The sequence below is a fragment of the Lynx rufus genome, unplaced genomic scaffold (assembly GCF_022079265.1).
Source record: "Lynx rufus isolate CCGP_SWC_20201006 ecotype Redwood Valley unplaced genomic scaffold, mLynRuf1.p SCAF_1, whole genome shotgun sequence".
In the NCBI taxonomy this organism is placed as follows: domain Eukaryota; kingdom Metazoa; phylum Chordata; class Mammalia; order Carnivora; family Felidae; genus Lynx; species Lynx rufus.
In genome coordinates this window covers 25890973-25897725 of record NW_025814823.1, presented here as the reverse complement: position 1 = coordinate 25897725, position 6753 = coordinate 25890973, and positions in this window count along the sequence as shown.

Below are 6753 nucleotides of genomic sequence, written 5' to 3'. Positions count from 1 at the left end.
TTAATATATTAACATTTTGATTCTCACGACTCCATGTGATAGGGACTAATAGTACTCCCATTTTACAGATTAGAAAACTGGAACACAGGAAGGTTAAGCAACTTGCTAGAAGTCTCACAACTTAGAAATAGTAGAGGGGCGCCTGGGTGGCGCAGTCGGTTAAGCGTCCGACTTCAGCCAGGTCACGATCTCGCAGTCTGGGAGTTCGAGCCCCGCGTCGGGCTGATGGCTCAGAGCCTGGAGCCTGTTTCCGGTTCTGTGTCTCCCTCTCTCTCTGCCCCTACCCCGTTCATGCTCTGTCTCTCTCTGTCCCAAAAATAAATAAACGTTGAAAAAAAAAATTAAAAAAAAAAAAAAAGAAATAGTAGAAGCAGAATTCAAGAATTCCAGAATCTGAACTCATACTAACTGCCCCTACTATTATACAGAGTGCCTAGAACCGGGGGCTGTCATTGACAATAATAACCACAGTGCCTTCAACAATGACAACATGCATTCCGAGGCCTGAAGGCATCTTCAGGGGAGAGGAAAGATGTTATAGGCTCTTTTTAAACCAGTGAAAATAAGCATATCATGACCTAAGGCTTCATAGATGCTGACCTTGGCACAGAGATGGCACCCTGGCCCCTTGTCTCTAATCAGCTTCCCATTTTCAGAAATACCGCCTTCACGGTTATCCAAAAACAAATTGATGTTCTCCCTCTCTCACAGTCTAGGATGAAAAATCTCAAAACCCTTTCCCCTAACCTCTATTCAGAGATATTGTTTCCTGTTGATTACTTAGTTGATTCATGCAATCAGCAGCCTAGGCACAGATTCATGAGAGGACATTCTGCCCTTCTGAAGCCACAACCTCCTTGCGATCTGCACGTGGATGGCTACTGAGCATCTCAAACTGAACATGTTTATTTTTTTTATCTTAGAAAAAGACAGCACACGAGTAGGGGAGAGGGGCAGAGTGAGAGAGAATTTTTTTAATGTTTATTTGTTTTTGAGAGAGAGACAGAGAGAGACGGAGAGAGAGCAAGCATGAGCGGGGGGAGGGGCAGAGAGCCTGATGCAGGGGCTCAAACTCACAAACCATGGCATCATGACCTGAGCCGAAGTGAGACAATTTTTTTAATTTTTTTTAATGTTTTATTTATTTTTGAGACAGAGAGAGACAGAGCATAAGCAGGGGAGGGGCAGAGAGAGAGGGAGACACAGAATCTGAAGCAGGCTCCAGGCTCTGAGCTGTCAGCACAGAGCCTGACGCGGGGCTTGAACTCACGAACTGCGAGATCGTGACCTGAGCCGAAGTCGGAGGCTTAACCTACTGAGCCACCCAGGTGCCCCAAGAGAGAGAATCTTAAGCAGCCTCCCACGCCCCTGGGATCATGACCTGAGCCGAAATCAAGAGTCAGACGCTCAACCAACTAAGCCACCCAGGTGCCCCCCAAATGGACATGTTTAAAACTGAGCTCCTGAGCATCCAGCACCTGCATTCCCCCCAGCCAGCTTCTTTTGCCACCTTCCCCATTTGCATTAATGGCAGCAACATCCTCCAAGTTGCTCTGGCCAGAAATCCGGAATCACCCCGGACTCCATTCTCTCTTCCTCTCCATCCAATCCCTCAGGAAATCTTATTGGCCCAATCATGAAAATATATCCAGAATCTGATCACTTCTCCCCATTCCTCTGGCCCGAGTCCCCATCCACTCTCACCTGGATCACTGAAATAGCCTTACTCCTGCTTCAGCCCACAAGCTCCCCACCCCCGCAGACTATTCTCAACACTGCAGTCTGAAGGCTTCTTTTAAAACAAATCAGATCATGTCACTTCTCTCCCCACCACTCTCCAGTGGCTTTCCATCTCACACAGAACAGAAGCCAAAATCCCGACTATGATCTACAAGGCCCTACAAGGCCACCACCCCCTCCTCTCTCTTATCCCCTCCCCTCAGCCAAGTGCATTGGGCTTCAGACACACTACTCTCTTATCATCTTCACGTCCTCTAGATATGCTGCCACCTCAGGGCCTTTGCACCTGTGTGGGGAGAAAAGCGCTTTCCATAGCAGGGGAACATCTTCATAAGCTTGCTCCCTGACCCTTCTCAAATCCTTTAGAGATTATCTTAGTGAGACATTTTCTGCCTACCCTACCCCAAATTTCAGTTACCTGCCTTTTCCTGCTTTGCCTTTTCTCATGAGCACCTACTGGCACTTGATATACTATGTGTTTTATGTATGTATGTATGTATGTATGTATGTATGTATGTATGTATGTATTTTATCTTGTTCATCACCTGCCTTTCCTACCAGAATACAAACATTTCTGCTGTTTTGATCACTGATATATCCCCTGCCTCGAACAAAACTGGGACTTTAGTGGGCATTCAGTAAATATTCGTTGGGCAAATGAACAAAGGAAGACAGTTAGACAGATGTGTCCATTGAAGGGCACTCTGGGTGGTGTGGACAATAACCACTACAAGAATTAAGAGGTAAAAGATCACTTCTTGTAAGGGCAATCACAGAAACAAAAAGGACATAGAATCTGAGCTGGGCTTCTAAACGTGAGGAACCTTTGGGCAGGTGTAGGTGGTGGGGAGAGCATGGCGTGTGAGATTGTAACACGAGCAAAAGCCTGGAAGCAAGTACCTACAAGACACGCGTGTGCACGCAAGGTGCCTGGAATGGAGGTTCCTGAGGAAGGGAATGCCGAGAGTTAAGCTGAGGCGACTGAGGAAGCTTCGTGTGCAAGCCAAGGAGCGTGGGCTTCCACATCAAGCCTTACTTCCCACTTCATTTGTCCCCGCTGTAGTCATAGCTGGCTCTGCAGCCGCAGCGTGTCAAACACCTGATGTGATCATAGGGCACAAGAAGAGTAGATATCCCGATCTCTTGTCAGTCAGATAGCCATGTTTATTGACCATTCACTGTCCTCCGAACCTGTGCTGTTCACTTCCTGTTCCCAAGCACAGAGTGGCAGCTTCAACCCAAACATCTGGAGGCTGGGACTAGGACTTTTAGCAATGCACAGATCAGCATTATAAACAGAAAACTCAAGGACAAATTGGAATTCTTCTTACAGTCAATATATTTTGACTGTATATATTATTTTTGTTTACTACCATTAGGCATAGATGGCTGAGACTCAGCAAATTAGAAAGCAGGCTAAGTAAGTATTGCCCCAAATCTTTAAGCAAATGTGATTTTCAGAGGGGGCGTTCAGTAGAACATATAATTAACTTTCATGCAGCTGAAAGACAGTTCCCAACAATTAGACACTGTGGAACCACAATATATTTCTTTGGAGCCACTCTTAGAACAATAAAACTTTTATAAGGAGGACTGGGATGTGCTACTAAGTACAGGGTAGGTCAAGAGGAGTTGAATGTCCCCTTAGCAATCCTTTAAAATTATAAAGCTATTCAGACCACATCAGAACAGCGCTGTCTCCCATTGCCCGTTCCATGTGAGCCCATGCTCTTGCCACCCTACCTAAAAGGAGACACTCAACAGCATTTCCTAGTGACCCTAAAAAAGCAGACTTGCCTCGGCATTGCTGTTAATCTAACTTTTTCTATTATTTTCTTTGGGCAAAATGCCAAGCAAAAGACAAACGATGCTTGTTAAAGTAGAAATAGAAACACAAGGGGGAAGCTGTGCAGCACATGAATCCCGACCAGCAGCAGCAGGATATTCCTGTGGAAATAAAGAAAGACGAACCAAATGAGAAAAGCAAAGGCTATTTTGCTCAGAGCTCGCTGGAGCAAGGTTGTCAGCCTCTGTCGCTCGCGTTCTGGCAGGGACTCAAAGGCAGGCAGAGGAGAGGGTGAGTTTTACAGTGCAACAAAGGGAAGGCTGCAGGTGCGCCCTGGTTGCAGGCTGTTGGGGAAGCTAGAGGCAGGCTGACTAGAAGCAGGTCGTCCCACGGGGTTGGGTAGAGGGTGCATATTTGGCTTTCTCTGATTGGTCCCTAGTTGGAAGTGGAGATAAAATAGGGCAGCTGTCAGTTATTAATCAAGTTCTGGCCATTTGGGGCTGATTGTTACAGGGGTAGGTGTTTAGCTTCCTGGATTGTTACTAGAGATAACAGTCGGACTTCCTACAAGCCTGACCTGTAGCAGGCTGCCTTCCTGGGTGTTTTCTTGGAGAGCATGGGTTGCTTCCCTGGAACCTGTAGGGAAGCTTCCCTTGGAAGCTGTAGGGTGTGGGTCAGAGTTCTATGTCTATATATGGTCTGGCCACACGGTCTCTGATTACCCAGAGAGTTAGCATCTCTGGCAGTCTCAAAACACCTCTTCAGGCCAAGACACATAATCCAGCTTCTCCTTACGCCTTCCTTCTGCTTTCCAGACTTGCCCCTCACCTGTGGCTCGGCAATGTGGATTCTTCCTTCATTCTGTCGGAACCATCCCTCCCACCTTGTCTACATGGGCAAGAGCTCTCCTTTACACTCAAAACCACTTTGAAAGCACCTGATGACAGGCCTCCCCAGAAGGTTCCGGTTCCCCTTCTTGCTGAAGTGTTCACACGTCATTCACTTATTTACAGGCACTCATACTTATCATATAGTATTAACATAAACAACAGTGACTGTGTCCTTTTTCCAAGACTGTCAGGGGGCTGGGATAGTGCCACTATCAGACAGGCGTATAGCAGAGGAATGGCTCTGATGCATTAGGAGGGTGGGAAGCAATTCCAGTCCAGCAGTCAGGAGAGTTTCCAGTAACCTGTTCAACTTCAGCTGGTATCTTTCTCTCCTCAGGCCCTCTTGTTAAATTTACAAACGCAGCAAAGGCATTCCAGAAGTGTATACATCCTCTATGTTTGGGGGAGAAAAGTTTCCCGGCTCTGTTTGAGGAGTACTTATTATGTATACATATCTTATCCAGCTACTGATTCAATGAAATTTTCACTTATGATAACATTTTGTTGTTGTTGTTGTTGTTGTTGTTGTTTTTAGAGAGAGAGGGGGAGAGAAAGAGCAAAAGCAGGGGAAAGGGGTAGAGAGGGAAAGAGAATCTCAAGCAGGCTCCACGGCTCAGTGTGGAGCCTGACATGGGGCTTGATCCCACGACCCTGGGATCATGACCTGAGTTGAAATCAAGAGTCGGACACTCAACTGACTGAGCCACCCAGGCACCCCACTTGTGATAACTATTAAACTAAAAGTCATAAGGCAATAAGAATGAAATAGGCCTCCCCACATTCATAATCTAAACAACAAAATAAACTGAGTAAATATAGTAAAGGCTGATATAGCAGCACCCCGTTGTAACCATGCCTATCACATAAAACACCTCAGACCTCACCACTATCCACCAGGAAAGTCTGATGTGGCATGAGCTATTGTCCAGCTTCTGGTACCAGACTCTAAATACATTCCATTCAATTAAAATAAAATGGAGTTTGATGGGGCGCCTGGTTGGCTCAGTTGGTTGAGTGTCCTACTTTGGCTCAGGTCATGATCTCGCATTTGTGGGTTTGAGCCCCGCGTCAGGATCTGTGCTGACAGCTCAGAGCCTAGAGCCTGCTTCAGATTCTGTGTCTCCCTCTCTCTGTTCCTCCCCTACTCACGCTCTGTCTCTCTCTCTCTCTCAAAAATAAATAAACATTAAAAATTGTTTAAAAAAATAAAAAATAAATGGAGTTTGAAAAGCATGTCTATTATTAAACTTTCAAATACTTACATAGTCAAAGTCAGTCACTGCTGTTTTAAATACATGGACTAATGCCCTCTATGGAGATGTATGTCTAAGTTATCTGGGTCCAAATTCTGACTTCAAAAAAGAATGGTCAGGAGGGCCATTATTTATAAACACCAAATCTGGGGCGCCTGGGTGGCGCAGTCGGTGAAGCGTCCGACTTCAGCCAGGTCACGATCTCGCGGTCCGTGAGTTCGAGCCCCGCGTCAGGCTCTGGGCTGATGGCTCAGAGCCTGGAACCTGTTTCCGATTCTGTGTCTCCCTCTCTCTCTGCCCCTCCCCCGTTCATGCTCTGTCTCTCTCTGTCCCAAAAATAAATAAACGTTGAAAAAAAAATATAAACACCAAATCTTAAAACTGTAAAACTGCTCTGTTAATTTTGTTAAGTTCTGAGCTTTTGCTCTCTGTTCTATTTATTTCCTCTGAAATCCTCCCTGGGATACAGAAACCTCTCTGGAACTCCGCCAAGGACCAGAAAGAATACAAATAATAAATACCACTTGTCGTCTGCATTATGCTTTACTGCTTATAAATCAGCTCATATACAATGAAGTCATGTGGACCACAAATTATGGGTGAAATATAATCAAACATCTGTGGTTTTCTATCTCTTAAAAAGGTATGAGTCTTTATCAAGGTGTGGGCAGATATGGGAATTTGCACAAGTCCATAAAATTGTATGCAATCTAATACAGTTGCCAGTGGGCCTATCTCCCTGGATCATAGGAACATGTTCCATCCAGCGTACTCCACAAAATAGGCCAGGTAATTGCCCACAGTACCAAGTAATAATACAGGACATCCAAGTCAGCCGTCCATGGCTACTCCCTTCCCTGACCTAGAGAAAGATACTAAGTTCAAGTTAATGCTGGAGACTCTTCAGGCAATTTCCCAACTGCCCCCAGGTAATAAATTATTTCCTTCTCTCATTTTGCAACCTTTGGTCAAAACAGGCTTTTAAAAATCTTGTGCTGGTTCTTTCCATCCTCCTCTGTTCTGTGATGCTGGGGCATCACTCTGTAGCCACGCCTCTTTGCCAGCTGGCTTCCAGTTTGGTTCC